Source organism: Dendrobium catenatum, unplaced genomic scaffold (assembly GCF_001605985.2).
Source record: "Dendrobium catenatum unplaced genomic scaffold, ASM160598v2 original_scaffold_27042, whole genome shotgun sequence".
NCBI classification, from domain to species: Eukaryota; Viridiplantae; Streptophyta; class Magnoliopsida; order Asparagales; family Orchidaceae; genus Dendrobium; species Dendrobium catenatum.
The window spans coordinates 349,051-366,669 of record NW_021345501.1 but is presented as its reverse complement, the minus strand read 5'-3'; the positions used below and the strand labels follow the sequence as shown (position 1 = coordinate 366,669).

At 38.3% G+C, this 17,619-nt stretch overlaps 1 long non-coding RNA gene across 1 annotated transcript; it reads left to right on the top strand.

The window, feature by feature from the left end:
- Nucleotides 1-2,950: 2,950 nt before the first annotated feature.
- Nucleotides 2,951-17,401, top strand: LOC110112844. Its single transcript, XR_002305090.2, has 2 exons — nt 2,951-6,883; nt 16,582-17,401. It is a non-coding gene; the product is annotated as an uncharacterized LOC110112844 (long non-coding RNA).
- Nucleotides 17,402-17,619: the final 218 nt, after the last annotated feature.

Sequence of the window (17,619 nt, the reverse complement as noted above, 5' to 3'; positions counted from 1 at the left end):
TTAAAATAATTAGATTAATTAATATAACTTAATATATCTACTATTAAATATATAATTAATTGTATAAATAATAATTAATGAGTAATTTGTACTTAACATATTATTAAATTTATAACAATTTATATTTTTTATTTTTAATTATAAATTTATTTTTAAATAATAATTATCTTCTTCACACTTAAATCCCTAACTGCTTTAAATCCTGAAATATGTTATCAAACAGTTTCTCAGGATTTAATAGGATTTAACATTTGGCATACCAAACAGTTTTCAGGATTTAACACATTTCGAATTTACTAAATCCGGATTTACAGGATTTACTAAATCCCATTAATGTTAAATCCCACTTGCTTCCAAACAGCCCCTTAGATTTTTTTTTTATATTTTTTTTTCATTGAGTTCTGCTTTCTTAACTCTTAAGTATGTGTCATGTATTTGAGTTTATTTTAATTGGTTTAAATTTTTAAGAATAATTAAAAAAAAATTAAATTTTTATGCTCATAAGTCATAATAGTAATAATAATTTATTTTGAAAACATATACCTCAAGCTAATTTTTTTTATTTCATAGATTATTCATTGAAGTTAATTTCTAATCAGATTATGATCATAACAATATTCAAATGGAGGTTCAAAAAAATTTTTGAAACCAAGTTCTACAAAGCTTCTAACATAAATCTATAAATATAAGAGCAATATTAGAACAATGTACAATTACACCTCAAGCAGGGCTTAAGCAGGCTTCGAACTAGGTTCAAATACGACTCCAAACTTCTATCTATTAAGATGTTGTCCGATTTGACCTAATGATATCACAACATTATATCTTTGATATAATTTCTAGGAGGTCGCTCATCCTTAAAATGTTATTGCATAAGCGAGCTTAACTTAGAAGTTTCTACTAAAATTTCAACCGTTATCCTAAAATGGGCATTGATGTTTAAAAGTTTAACTTTATTTTTATAAGGGAGTTCACAACCTCCCCCACTTAGATAAGTAATGCCTTCATCAGTTTTCCTTCACCCATAATCATCCACTGAGATGAATAGGAGCAGTTAGTTTCTATCTTCTAGCTGGTCAATTTCTTTCATGTCATTTCTAATAGCTCAAACTCTAAACTATTAAGATATTATATGCTTTAGCCTAATGACCTCACGGTTTTATATCTTTGGTATAACTTTCAAGAAGATCGTCCATTCAAGAAATGCGCATGTATAATCACGCTTAACTTTGAAATTTATATTGAGATTTTAAAGCAATTGCCCCCCCTAAGCACACTATAGTTCCGCCCCTGATACTATTACAACTATGACAAGAAAATTAAAGTAAAAGCTACCATGATGGCAGCTCACACTGGGATTTATAAGTAGTTGATCTAGGGGTATCAAAATAGGTCAAGAGGTCGAAATTGGGCTAGACACAAAATTGACCCAACCTTAATTTAGTTAACCCAAACTTGACATATTTGATAAATGGGTCAAAAATGCAGACTCCGACCCGACCTGCTAATAGCCTGAATGACTGGAACCTTTTCAATAATCCATTTTGATGTTTTTTAAAATAAAATTCTATATATTTTTAACAATATATTAAATTAATTAATAAAAAATAAGGAATCATACCAACAAATAAAATTTTTTTTTAAAAAATAAATATATCATTTTGGGTCTAAATCAAGTTGGTGAGTCAACTCGAATCCAACATGTTTAGAGTCAACTCAAATCCAACTCATTTAATAAACGAGTCGGAACTCCTAACACAAACCCGGTCCATTTGTTTAATGTGTCAACATGAACATGAATTTTTTTACTTTCGTTTAAATTAGGTTATTTTTTGATATCTCTAGTTCGGTTAAACCCTTTTAGCTCACATCCATTACAACTAAATTGCATCGACCTTTTCTCCTTTAAACGACAAACATTTTTTTGGATAGACACTTTTTATCTCTACTGGCGTAATTAATACAACAAATTTATTTATTTCATATGGAACTGATGGTGGATACGTGTGTTGCAACTCTAGCTCCCGAGTTTATAATTTTGATGATAATAAATATTATTTATTGCCTCTTTATTTCTCCTGGTATTTGTAGATCATGTTTATTTATTTGTTGACTAACATTTTAGGTATACCATGCACTATTCTTTAAAGATTCAAGGCTCAAAATTAGGTGGAATAGGTTATGTCAAATGAGTCTATATTTTTCATTTATTTGTTTTTAATTTTTTTAGTCAAGTCCTGTATGATGTATACAAGCCTAATGACCATGCACACAAATACAATAAGAGCAAAAATAAGGTAAATGACAGATCAGGGCAAGGAACCGGTATCGGAGGAATCGAGAACTCTCGATTCGTTATGGGCAAACCAGGAAAATGTCAATCGGAGGATTGACGAGCTGACCGCCGAAGTTCGGCAGCTGGCAGTAGACTTTTGCCGTGAGTTCAATCTCAGAAGGGTGAGACAACCACCACCTCGAGTTCACAGAGAGATTCAACCTGCATTGCATCCACAGAGGCGGAGGGGAATGGAAGAAAAACGATAATGGAGGACGCCGCAAACAGGTTCCCCGGCTTCGTCTGAGTCAGATGAAGAAGAGAATCTGCACCATGGAACAATGGCGGTAGATTCGGAAGATGACGATACAGGCCGTCTGTTGACCTCGTTTTTTGTCTTGATTTTCCTTCGAGCACGTTCGAGCGAGTTTATCGGGCCTCGTCAGGCTTAATTCAAATCGCATCGGCATTGATTCAGGTCCGATTTATTTTATTTTATTTTATTGAATTAATTTTTGGTCGAGTCGAGGCGAGTTCGAGGTGACCCAGAGTGAACCAAACATGTCTCAGTCTGAACCTGTTTTTTTCCCTTGAGTGTAGCTAAATCCTAATCAAAACATTAATATTTTCTCTAAGCCAATTTGAATCGCATCGTTGGATCAAAAAAAATTTGATCGGACGGCTCGAATCTCCCCTCTCTCCCTCTCGTGCACTAACTAAGGCCGAAGCCTCCATCTCACGCCCAGCCCCCCCGTTAGTTCGCAGAGCCCAGAGAAGCCAAGGCACGAAACTCCTTCTCTATTCCGACCTCCCTCTCTCGTTCTCTCCCGGTTCGTGAGAAGCCCAGGCGAACCCTTCTCTAGGTTCGCAAGGCAGCCACCCGGATCCCCTCTTCTCCCGTCTCCTCTGGGTTCAGACAAGACCCGACACCGAGCCCCCTGGCTCTGCCGGATTCGCATGCCCAGAGTCAGACCCGACGATCCGGCTCCGCCTCCCCAGCCGAGCCCGAGTTCCCGCCGCCTGCTCTCCCTCCGACCCGACGCCAAGGCCGATACCTTAAATTCCCGTCGCTCCTCCCATGCTAGAGCCGATGACCTCCTGCTTCTTCGTCTCTTACCCTAACCGAGCCCAACGCCAAGTCCCGACGACGATTTAGGCATGTATACCTCTTTCATTTACTCTTCTTCTTCTTCTCCTACATTCTCTTATACTCAGCCTATTTCTTCAAAAAGAGAGCATTATAGATCGAAGTTTTAGATCTATTTTACTTTGATCTTTTGTCTGGAGATGAGATGATGGTGACTTATAATTTCATTTCTTTCCTATATGCTCATTGAATGATTTCTCTAATTTTTGCTACATAAATATGAGTCTCTTTCTTGTTCACGATCATGTCCATGCTTTAGATGTTATATGGATGCCCATGGTGTGGGTTGAATAAAATTTGGTTATCTTCCTCTGTTATTGTTTGCGGTGAGATGACTATAGTTGAGATATGGTTTCTTTTTGTAGAGGTAAAAAAAAGAGATTTATATACTCTCTCGCAGCGGTGTTAAAGAGAAGTTGTTGGTGCTATTGGAATTGCATTGGTTTTATAATATGTGTTGAAGGATGATTTATATTTTGATGCATACTACATTCACATATGAGAAAATTTCAATAACCCTTCCAGACATTGACAATGTTAGTGGTTATATAATTTGGAAAGAAGTGATGACTATCCGTAAGTCTTTCATAAAGTATTTTTGGAGAAATGTCGGAGAGTGTTGTGCTTATTCCTACACTTTTGGTGGGCATGCATAAGTTTAGAGGTGTTAGGGAATGTTCATGATCTTCAAATATGAGTTTTTTTTATAGCTTTAAGCGTAGTTTTACTCTTTGTTGGTGGAAGTATCTCCTTGAATTTCGAAAAGAGATGAAATGGCCTTGAGTTACACTTCTACTTCCAATTTCACTTGGAGGATAGCGATAGGATGGAATATAAACGTTTTCTAGGTTCGTCTTTACTCATTGGAGCCTTATATGAAAAGCATGTGGGCAATTACATGATAATACCTCTTTTGTTGAATTTTGAGAGAATAAATTTGTATCAAAACTTCTTTTTCACAATTGCATTTTGGCTGAAGTTTAATGTCAAATAAGTTGTTTGTTTACTACTTGATTCGGAAAGGCATGGCTTTGAGTTTTCGCTCTAAAAATATACATAGTTTTCATCTATCTCATTATGTTAAAATAATTTCATGAGTTACTTTTGAGATGGAAATTCTATGACTTGTTTTATGCCAAAAATCCTATTAAGTTCTCTTATGGTTGGAGAGTTTTGTAGAGTACGCCATGTTGGAGAGTATCTTTTGGGTTTAGATATTGGAAGGCACCCATCGGTTTTATGTTTTGTATGAAAGTTGTATGTACGAATTTAATGCAATGACGCTATCAAACTTCATCTTTTGGTGAGTTTCATAAGTGTTTAAGGAGAAAATTTGGAAGTAGTTGCAAAACCTATTGTGTACGTTTGTGACCCATTGGAATGAAAATGAAGGTGGAATAGTTTATGATGTCTCATGTGGTGATTGGAGAAATGAAAACGAAAATAATATTTTGCATCAAGGGGAAGTTGTTGGAAAGTGATTCATATTGTGATTGGGGCATTGTTTTTTTTAACATTTTAGAGAAGTGGATTAGCTCCAAAATCTCTCTCTTCTTATTTGTATTTGGTTCAAGAAGTGTTGAAATAAAATGGCGAGATTTCTCTGTGCTCTCTTGGATGTCTGGTGGCATGTAACATAAAAAATAAGAATTTGTCAAGGGATTTCATGAATCATTTTGTGACTTAAAGGCTTCTATGATTTATGTTACATTAAAAGATTTGTGACTTCGCTTCATGTTAGCTGTTTTTCTAGGATATTATAAAGAGTGACATAGTATCTAGCTTTCTTCCTTATGATTACAAGTTAAATTGAAATATTTGTTCATCACTTGATTTTGGAAAAGTATAACTTTATTCTTCTTCTTTTTTTAATGTATATTACTTAATGGTCACAACCATGGTAGATTTGAGAAAGACAATTTTGGCATGCGCTTCATGTAGTGTATTATATTGTTGTCTTTGTGACTTCATTAGTATAAGCATTCCTCTGGTTCTCTTTTCTGTATATATACTTGGGTGCTTTCTTACTAAATTGGTTATATGAATCGTGAAAGTTTATGTATGTAAATTATTGATGAGTTCGCATCATATGAAAGTTTTATGGGTTGCCCAATGTTGGGAAAGACTTTGGTTTTCTTATGTTAAAAGATTTATGATTGGCTTTAGACTTGTTTTATATTGGAAAGATTTATGATTTGTTTTATATCATGAAGACTTGTGATTTGCTTCATAATTGGAAATATTTATAAATGGCTTTATGTTAAAGTTTCATTAATTGTCTTGCGTTGAGAAATTTTGTGATTTTGTTTCGTGAAAGTCTCTTGATGGAGGGCATTATAATGCCTATTCATTGAGGAACTTCCACATGTTAACCTCACGCCAAACTTGAAAAGCACTTGATTGATTTTGTGTCAAAAGGAGTTTTGGTGTTTTGGTTTCTTTTCGTTAAGGGGCTTTATGTCTTATTTCATTTTTTTTAGAGAAGTTTCATAAGATATTTCTTTGGGGTCGAGAGCTTAGTGAGGTGGATTTTTGTTAGAAATTTCTCTAGATCTTTCTTTTTGGGATGAAATGATTTATCTTGCATAAGTTATCTTTTTTTTTTTTCATTAGTGTTTGCCTCTAAAATGTAAGGTTGGAAGAACGTGGGGGATAGAAAGAGATATTGTTTTAGTTCTAGTTTTAGGAATTGGAATTTCCCCTGTTGCCTTGAGTTTGTTTTTGAGAATAGTTTGTGTAGTCGAGTCGGGTACGTATCAAGTGTTGAGTTGGGATTGTGGGAACAGTAAAGGGCATTGTAAATGCCTTCCTTCCCATTCATATTATATCGAATCGGGGAGGAGACTATTTTAAAGACACACTTGGCTTCAAAGAAGTATGTTTAAAACAACAATACCTATATTCCTTTTCTTTCTGATTTTTATTCTTTTCTTTCTATCGTGTTTTCTCATTCTTTTTCTTTACTTCTTGCTTTCCTACTATTTTGTTACTTAGTATCGTATTTTCATGCGTAAATCCCTAAACATAGTGACACATGTACGAAAGTCCTAAGGGTTAGAAAACAAAACCTCTTTTAATCCTACGACTTTAGTGACACTTAAGGACAAAAATTAAGGATCGAGTCTTAGAAAACATAGACTTTAGGGTGCATGCTCCTTATATGATAGAGACATTAAAACAAAAACTTAGTGACACGCTTTCCTAGGTTTAGTTCTTCTTAATCCGCTAATAATCAACTAACCATCTAATCAGTGTTATATGTTCTATAATTGCAAACTTTAAATTTCCTGCCAGTTATATTCTTTTATATTTACCTACATTTCTTTTCTGAATGGCATCTACGCTCATATATCTATTTTTCTGTTATCTTATTTTGTGAGGTACATCGGAGCTTAATGATCGAGGAGCGAGCGACACCATTTGCTTATAAGCTTTTAAGTGGCAGCGCCATATACAGTCAGGTATAATTTCTGCAACTTGTAAAGTTAATTTTTTTTTTAAATTATATATCGGAACTGCTTCACGTCACACACTGCTTGTTAATAAGTATTCTAGCATGTTTAGGTAGCCAGCCTTAGGTTAGTTCACTGACGAAGCTTTGGCCCTATAGGTCAAAGCTTGCCCCCTTCTGTGAGCTCTAGAGACCATTAGGGTCATTTAGGCCTGTAGAGTAGGCCACCTACTTGTGCCATTGGGCATCATTGTTTTCCCACACGAAGTGGGCATCGCTAGGATTTTGGCCTTTTCTAGTTTTGGGTACGATACCCCCCCTTTTTTTTTCTTTTTTTTTCTGTGAGCCTTAGAGACCATTAGGGTCATTTAGGCCTTTAGAGTAGGCCACCTATTTATGCTATTGGGCATCACTGTTTTCCCACACGAAGTGGGCATGACTATGACTATTTTCTGTGCGAGTACCTTGCCTGGAGGGTACCCTTAGGATGTGTTTATTTACTTTTTCTGTACTCTGGATGTCATGCATGCATTTGTCTTTACTCACCTTACTTCACATTGTATTTCACTTACATACATGCATTACATCAGTAGACTTAAGGATATTTCGTATCTGTTTCATGCATCATACATGGCGCTAGGTGCATCCTTTTGCATATTGTAGAGTCCCTGATTGAGATCTTTTAAACTACGAATCCTTGATTTCCTAGGATAGAGCCTTCCTATATTGTATACATATAAGGTGATTGATTGTGTTTAGGATGGTAGCTGGCAGCTCACTCCAGGCAAGCATAAGTCCAGGTTGTACACCCCTCAGTGTGTCTCCCTTCATCCGTGTTTTGAGTCTGTCATTTCTCTTATGATAGTAATTTGGTCTTTGATCTTCTAAATTCAAAATTTTAATCACATCTTTATCCATTCAAAAATGTCTAATCATCACTAAGGGTAAATAGAAGAGACTCTTTAGAATAGAACTTAGGAACTCTTTTTGTGCACCAAATCAAGAAGTAAATAATACACCATCCTTAATCGAGAGTTTTCTTAGATCGAGGTCTAAGATGTAATTAACTACGGGGGCTTGCGCCCGTAGGAAACCGATCCCCACAATCAAATAAACCCCATTCGAGCTGATGCATCGAATGGGGGAAATCTCGTGAACTTTTGGGTTATAGATATTATTATCCATCGAGGTTGGTAGGTGAAAGCCGCTATCCTCCATGGCTAATCGTATCTATAACTCCATCTGCTCTTCCATCGGCCTGCTTGTGTCGATTGTAAAGGTCTACGACCACTTTGTCCTACGGGGTAGTGTGATCGTACTCTTTGCATTTGAACCACACGAGCAGAATCCTTTCGGAGACCCACACCGTCATTACTTACATAATGCTTATGGGCAACAGCGACCGAGAGCCGCTCACCACAGTGAATTCAAGGTTAAACTAGATATTCCTTTCTTTGATGGTCACTTACACATCGAGGACTACCTCGATTGGGTAAAGGCCGTAGAAAATTTTTTCGATTATATGGATATCGATCCGGCCAAACACGTGAAGTATGTAGCGTGTAGATTGAAAGGGGGAGCCAGCGCATGGTGGGCGCAGGTAACACAGATGCGATTACTAGAAGGTAAAGGTCCGGTGAGAAGCTGGGGGCCGATTGAAGCAACTGCTCCGTTCTCAATTCTTGCCAACTGATTATGAATAAATTCTTTATATGCGATGCCAGCATTGCTCGCAAGGGGCCAGATCAGTCAGCGAATATACGGAAGAATTTAATCGGTTGAGTGCAAGAAATAATCTGAATGAATCAAATAATCGGTTAGTCGCCAGTATATTGGGGGTCTTAAAGACAACATTCAAGATAAACTAGAGTTAAACTCAGTTTGGTCCATATCGCAGGCGGTTAATTTCTCCATGAAGGCGGAAATGCAGCAAAGCCGTTCTTACAAGTCCTCTTATAATCGCAGACACTGGCAGGAGTCACAGTTGGGACATAACAAGACAACATCCCCTGCTGCCAAACAAGTAACGAATGCAGGATCTCCGGCCGTGAGTTCGAGTGGCCCTAACGCTTCTCCAGGCATCAAGAGCCAACCAAAGTTAAGGATTCAAGGTAAAGAAAATCCTTACATTAAACCCTCCACAATTAAATGTTTTCGTTGTTTTCAGCAAGGACACAAGTCGAACAAATGTCCCCAAAGACAACAAGTGCAGTTGGCAGAAGCAGAGGAGGGAAGCGGATCCCGGGCAGTTGAATCAACTGACGAAGAGGAAGCCGAAGACGTCTATGCTGACGAAGGGGAACCAATAATTGTTGTGCTAGAAAGACTACTTTTGGCTCCAAGACAAAATTTAAACTCTCAGCGGCACGCCCTGTTTCAGACACGTTGCACAATCAATGGAAAGGTGTGTGACCTTCTAGTAGACAGAGGATGCACAGAGAACGTGATTTCCCACTCAGTCGTTCAAAACTTACAACTGAAGACCTCCAAAAATCCTAATCCCTACAAGATCAGCTGGGTAAAGCAAGGAATCGAAATTTCAGTGTCTGAATCGTGCCATGTCACATTTTCTATAGGGAAACAGTACATGTGTGAGGTGGTATGTGATGTTGTCGAGATCGACGTGTGCCACCTGATACTGGGAAGGCCGTGGCAGTTCGATGCCGGCGCCATGTACGACGGCCGTGCCAACTGTTATTCACTCGAGTGGAAGGGGCGAAGACTGAGGTTACTACCTAGTTCTGTAGAGAAGAATCCTACTAAGGGTGATACTTCCAAAGGTGCTGCAATGCATGTAGTCAGTGGTGCCAAACTCCTACAATTGTGGCGTGAGGAAGAACCAATGTTCGCATTGGTAGTAGCAGAACTCAATGGTACAGCAAGCCAAGGTAGTAAGCATGAAGAAATAGTGAGGCTATTGGATCAGTTTAAGGCTATTTCCCCAGATGATTTACCGGCTGAACTTCCATCGCTTCGAAATATACAGCATCAAATAGACTTGGTACCGGGCGCTAGTCTACCGAGTCTACCTCACTATCGCCTCAATCCGAAGGAACAAAAAGTCCTGCAAGAACTCGTAGATCAGCTCCTCGACAAGCAGTTAATCCAGCCGAGTGTCAGTCCATGCGCAGTGCCTGCCTTATTAGTCCCAAAGAAGGATGGAAACTGGCAAATGTGTGTAGACAGTAGAGCTATCAACAAGATAACCATTAAGTACCGCTTCCCGATACCACGCATTGAGGAGCTAATAGATCAACTGACCGGAGCTTCAATTTTCTCCAAGTTGGATTTGAGAAGCGGGTATCATCAAATCCGGATTCGCCCCGGAGACGAATGGAAAACGGCCTTTAAAACACCCCAAGGTCTTTATAAATGGAAGGTCATGCTCTTTGGGCTTTGTAATGCTCCATCCACATTCATGCGCATGATGAATGAAGTGCTCAAACCTTTTTTGGGAAAGTTCTGTATCATATATTTTGATGACATTTTGGTATTTAGTGTATCATGGCAACTCCATTTGCAACATTTGGCAACAATTTTTGAAACTCTACAAACCCAGAAGCTGTTGATCAACTGTTCCAAGTGTGATCTGGGAGTGCAGAAGGTCAGCTTTCTCGGTTTTGTCATCTCAGTAGAAGGGATGTCTATGGATCCCGTGAAGATTGAAGCGATCATGGAATTGCCAACGCCCCAGTCCTTCTTCAAAGTTCGTAGTTTTCATGGATTGGCTAACTTCTACCATAAATTCATCAAAAACTTCAGCATGATTATGGCCCCGATCACATAAGGATTAAAGAAAGGCTAAGGTGTTCGGTTGGTCTGCAGTACAGCAGCACAGCTCTGAAGCTATCAAGGAGGCCATATGTTCAGCACCAGTTTTAGCACTCCCTAACTTTCATAAGTTGTTTGAAGTAAGCACCGATGCTTCGGCCATCGGCGTGGGGGCTGTACTATCTCAGGGAAATAGATCGGTTGCTTTCTTTAGTGAGAAATTGTGCCCCTCGCGATAGAAGTGGGCCGTCTATGAACAAGAATTATACGCCATTGTTCGTGCTTTGAAATAATGGGAACAATACTTATTACACCAAGAATCCATCCTATGCAGTGATAATAAAGCTCTGCAGTTCATAAATAGTCAAAAAACCATCAATATAATGCACTCTAGATGGATAATGTTCCTCCAAAGATTTGTGTTCACGATTAAACACAAACCTGGTATTGAGAATCGGGTGGCTGATGCTCTAAGCCGCAAGCGAAATCTCTTGACAACTTTGCAAATCGAGATTACAGGATTAGTATGTTTAAAGGATCTGTACGAAGAGGATCCTGACTTTGGCATTATTTGGAAGCAATGCAAAATAAATCCCACGGTTGATGACTTTTCCATCAGTCGCGGTTACTTATTTAAGCAGAATGTACTATGTGTTCCAGTATCATCTTGGCGGCAACAATTGATCAGAGAAACTCATGGAGGTGCGTTGGCAGCTCATGTGGGCAGAGAAAACACTCTCCGCCAGCTCCAGACAAGGTTCTATTGGCTGAGGCTCCGACGAGATGTGTTCCGTATAGTAGACATCTGCCCTGTTTGTCAAAACTATAAAGGGGGATCTCAGAATACCAGACTATATCTACCTCTTCCTGTGCCTGAATCAATTTGGGAATACCTTAGCCTCGACTTTGTACTGGGACTGCCACGGACTAAATGGGGCAATGATTCCATCATGGTGGTTGTCGATCGATTCTCCAAGATGGTGCATTTTGTTTCATGTAAAAAGACCGCTAATGCCGTGATGATTGCTCACCATTTTTTTGATGAAATCGTGTGTCTACACGGTGTACCCCGAAGTCAAACGTCCGATCGAGACGTGAAATTCATCAGCCACTTTTGGCGAGAACTGTGGAAGCGGTTGGGCATAGACATCCGCCTCAGCTCGGCATACCATCCACAAACGGACAGTCAGACCGAAGTCGTCAGCAGAACGCTGGGAAGTTTACTTCGGTGTCTGGTACAGGAGCACCCACGCCAATGGGAAGAAGTTCTCAGCCGAGCCGAATTCGCATACAATGCTATGATCAATAGATCCACAGGTAAAACGCCTTTCAGCATTGTGTATACTAAACATCCTAACACCGTACTCGACATTGCTGTTTTGCCTAAGTGTAAGTCAGCGGCTGCGGCTACTTTCACTAACAATTTCAAGGAGATGATGTCTAATGTGCGACAACAACTGATTCAAGCAAATAAAAAGTATAAGGCAGCTACGGATGTTCATCGGCGACAACGTCTCTTCAGCGTTGGAGATCTTGTGATTGTGAGGTTACGCCGAGAGTGTTTTCCACCTGTAGCTTACTCTAAACTGGCACGCAGGAAAATTGGACCATTACCCATCATGTCGAAGATCAACGACAATGCTTTCACTGTTGCACTGCCTGCTGATTGCAACACTTCTCCGACTTTTAACGTGTCGGATATCTGGCCGTATGTACCTCCGGATGACGGCATTCTTCAGTTCAGCTCGTCGGAGTCGAGCTCTTTAGAAGTAGGGGAGGACTGATGCAACAGTTTACCACAGAGAACCTGCGGTTCATCCCAACTCCACTACTAACGGCCTGATACGCTCCCTTTGTCTCATTTGCTACTTTTAGTTATATAGTACAACATTACTTTTATTCAGCCAATCCCTACTTTTCTTTATTTTAGCATTTTCCTTTGAGTTGTCGATATATAGGAGAATTAGTTACTAGAGAAGGAGTTAATGTTATTTTTACTCTCTTCGAAATATAGAAAACCAGAGCACTGGAGTTCAGTGTCTCGTTGCTGTTCCATTGCTTGTTTGCTTGTTCTTATCTCTAGGTTGGTTGTTGGATTAGCGGGCATCAGTGATGGTAGCTTGCGATAGCAAATGGTGAAAATTTTGGAATGCATTTAAGAATCAACCAATTATCAAATTCACCAAAATTGAATCGCAGTAAAATTATACTATAACAAAAATTTCAATTCTCAAAATACATGCATTTAAAAAATGCTAACATTACAAATGTAGCAAATCAAAGGAAATAAACTAATAAAATTGGCACATTATATCCCTCACTTCACTCCATGTACCCACAATTCTATATCCATATTTACATCAAGGTCCAATAACAAGGATAGGTGTGGTAGCAAGAATTTTTATCCAGTGACTTAAAGCAGGCAAACGTTTAGCAGGCTTAAAAAACAGGGAAAAAATTTTTATCCAGTGACTTCATCAATTTAAAATAAATCTAGCTTAATTTAATTTGGGCAACAATGTTTATTATTTTTTTAGAAATATCATTTACTTAATTCATAACATTATTTTAAAACCCTCCTAATTTAATTAAAAACTAATCAAACCGAGTTGATTTTGGGTTTTCGGGTCAACCCGAACCCTACCCGGTTTTACAAATGGGTCGAAATCCCTAACCCAAACCTGAATTTTTTAGGTCGGGTCAAATATTGACACCCCTACATGAGGTATCTATAAAAAGAAAAACTACTACGATTATGGTTCAACGTGAGGTATCTATAAGAAGATTATACCAATCATATTTAGCTTGAACAAATTAGTGATTGAGCCGTAATGCTGCAATATAACAAGAACTGGGAAGCAATTATGTAATATTAAGATCAGGGTATGCTACATGTAACTCAAGCTAGTTGAGTTGTATGTAGAGCTTCAGCTTATCCAAAAAGATAATAAGAAATACAACTTTTTTTATATCATGAGACTATAATGACTCAAGTGTAACATGTTAATAGATAAGGATAATACATACAAATTTGACACGCATAACCTTTCAACAAGATAATTCTTTTTTAAAATCTCTAAAAATAGAATATCGTTATGATTTGTCCAGATTTAGGTGAAGTAGTTCCGCAAGACATCACACCTATCTAAATACCTATACATAGATGCTATAGGTTGATGTATAATTTGTGGAAAATCAAATAAAGCTGATGTGGACATCAATCAGAGGTTCAAGCATGTGTATCGCCGGAGACAGCGCAGATCGACGGCTACGATTCAGAGTTTTTTTTTATATTTATTTCATGTTTTAATTAGTTAGCATTTTTATTTCCTAGTTCACCCCTATGGGGAGTGTTGTCTTTTTATAGCCCAAAGGGCATTTGAGTACTTTTGTTTTCCTCATGTTTTAAGACCTATTTATAGGGGTCTCATGCTTTGTAAAAGCTAATGAATATTTAAATGAAAATTGATGTTTTGTTTCTACTTTTCTAGCATGAGTGCTTGAGAGGGAAGAGAGCTCAAGGGGAGCAAATCGCAAGGCCCACCAGTCGTTGGAAGAGTTCGCGGCTCGTGGTTATTTTCTTTATCGCCTAGTTCGTATTTTCCTCAACCGTTTCTCCCTCTACCACCCCAAGAAAGCCCCTACCCAAGCCTTTGTTGCCGACGCCCCCGAACAAACTCGCCGCCGGCCACGGCCGGCCATTTTGCCAGCGAATTCTCCCACCCGTCCGATCCTTCCCTCCGCATGCTTCGATTTTGAAATTTGAATTTCAACTTTCAAATTCTTTCCTAATTTGGAAATCCAATTTAGGAAAGTTGCTGAATAAATTCCAATTTCAAATTAAATTAAATCGGAGTCTTTATTTTTATTTCCACGTCATCGTCCTAAAGTTGGAAACCTTTCCTCTTGGATTTCCTTCTCTCTTCCTCTTACATGCCGCCGGCCCCTTAGTGGGAATTAATCCCATTAATTGCTACTTAACTCCCCTTCCCCTAAATTTGAAATCAAATTGATTTCAAATTAATTTCCCACCCTTTCTATTCAAAATCCTGAAATTAATTTCAGGTTTTGAATTGAAACCCCCTCTCCCTCCTCTAGTGAACCCGCCGGCCCCCCTATTGATGGGTTCCATTAAATGCTCATTACTCCCCCTTAATTACAACGACTGGATCATCCACGGTCATCCATCCCCGCCATCTCCGCCACCGTCAACCTTTCCGTGGATCAAGGCCAGTGGTGTTGCTACCGTCTTAGTGGCATCGTTGAGTTTGTTAAAGACCTTCTCCCGCTAAGCCCTACTTGAGTGTGAGTGAGTAAAGTAACTCGTTGTGAACTTTCCAGACATTAGCCGTGGGATTCTATTATTTTCCGCATTTGCTTTATTGTGATAATTTTGGAGATCTATCATTAATTGTGTCTAAACAACTAGTTTGTAATTTCTTATCATAACAACTTTAACAATTGAGAATTCTTGAACCTCACCTTACGATATTTTAATTTTAAATTAGTATACTTTGTGAATCTTTATAAATTTCACGTGCAATTCTTGATGGTTTCACATCATTTGGTATCAGAGCATGGTAGGCATGCAGGACATGTTAGAAAAACATCCTAGGGTCTAACCTTGCATTATAGTTTAATTTTTGCATGCATATCATCGCGTCGCTAAGTTTATTCACTGTTTTTCACTTCTGTAATTGCATTTCCTGCACCCATACATTGGCATTTAAGTCGTCCTAGCGAGAGTGTGAGTGCAGCCTTTTGACTTACATTGTTACTATTTGCTTAGAGCAACTAAACCTTTGTTTGTAGCTGTTTTCCGCACCATTCCAGCAACTGTTAGACTTCATTTAGCAAACTTATCGTCACTATTTAGGTGCTGTCCTCACCGTAAGACCTACCCAAAACACTTAGGTTACATAAACCTTTGCTGAGATTGCTGTCCGCTATTTTCCTGCACTCATTTAGTGGATTTTTGGTTAGCATTTAATGTACTTAATTGCTGTCCACACTCTATGCCTTGCTGTAGTTTGCTGTCCACATCATTCCGCACACATCTAATGAACTGTTGGCTAGTTTCTTAAGCTTTTAGGTGCTGTCCTCAACCTAGCCACCTTCCTAAGTGCCTAGGTTACTTGACCCTCTAGTGTAGCTGGCTGTCCAAACAATCTTCACACCCTTTAGTGAGTTTAAGTGAGCCTACTTGTTGTCTCAATGACGTCCCTTACACCCAATCATCTTTGAGTGTCACTTGACGCTTCCCAATGGACCCGATAAGACTCCAAAAGAGTTTAGATGACATCGTTAACCTAGTGGGCAATATGACTAGAATTATGACGGAAAAACCTATTGACTATCCCCACTCGAATTATGTGTCCCACTCTACTTTTCAACCTAGACCCGAGTTTAAGCCACAACGACCTCACTTTGAGTCACCTTATCATGGTTGATTTCCCTAACCATAATTTAGAAAATTTCATCCCACACCATGCAACTATTTCTGAATTTGTGAGGGATGATGGTTGGTTGTTGCCGAGAGCAGTTCCTGAAGCTCTTTTCCATATACTTCAGCACATTAGTTTTAAGCATGGGTCTAAAGGCACTTTATTTTGGCATGAAAGGGATAAGCCTTGCTTCTCTTCTTTTATCAAATTTTACCATAGAGAGGAGGCCACGGTTGATTGGTATAATCTTGTGTGGCATAAACATCATGCTCTTAAATATTCTATTTACTCGTGGATAGCTCTTAATAATGGGCTTAAAACGACGGAGGAGCTTATTAGAAGAACCATTGTGGTGCCTTCTACTTGTTCTTTATGTTATTCTCATTTTGAGACCAACGGCCATTTACTATTTGAATGTGATTATTCCTTCACTGTCTTACATAATCTGATACCTATGGTGGGAGATTTTCTTTTAAGACCCAGGCTCCTTCAGGTCCTAAATTTTTTGGGAGATCACAAACATATGTTAAAAAACCAAAAAGAGTTCCTTCTACTCACAGCTTGTTGTGCTACTTATTATTTTTGGAGGGAAAGGAATGAAAGAAGGTTCAATTTTAAATTTAGAAGTACATCCTCTCATTGCTCGGACATTAAATCTGCTGTTGATGCCAAGATTTCAACCTGGAAGCACTCAGAAAATCTGAGAATTCCATGGCATGTTTGACGGAACTGTAGTATTTTCTGTTTTTGGGTAATTCACTTCGAATGTTGTCACAGCAGTTTGAAGGTTTCTTTTGGGTTGTTGCTACTATAGTAATTTCGCTGATTTTGTCTTGGTTGGGTTGGACTGCTGTGTTGGAGGGGTGGTTATTTGGTTTGCCTTCTTGGCTGGCTGGAACTCTTTCTCTGGTCTCGTCCATGATATTGATGCAGTCCTGTGGTCGGCTGTCTGTTTGCAATCGGGGACTGTCTTCATCGGTGGATTTTTGTTCAAGTACGATGATGTAGCTGCTAATCATCTCCTTGAAGGGCCCTTTTTTTGGGCAACCAGGAGATTTTCTTTCGTGGTTGCCAGTTTTCTCTGCTCGTCAATGCGATTATCAGTCTGAGTCCTTCGGATGCTCTCGCATCTCTTTTGGATGGCTGTCCCAATTTTATTTGTTATATCTGGTTTCCTTTTGTTTCATTAGGGGTATAGGTTTTTGGTTTCACCTCACTTGTTAGAGGTTTAAACTTTTTTGTTATACCTTACTTTTAACCTTTTTTTACATAGTAATATATGGGCTTTTACTCTCATTTTCCCAAAAAAAAAAGAAGAATTTTTTTTTAATTTAAATAATTATAATAATTAATACTTATTTGTAAGCGCAGAAAATGTATGTGAATAAACAAATAAAATTTTAAAAAAGATAAAAAATTTATAAATAATATCATTTTATTTAATTTTTTAAATAAATATTATAAAAAAACTCAAATTTTAATTTATCATAAAAATAAGTATTGTGCAAAAATTAAAAAATAATCTAATATT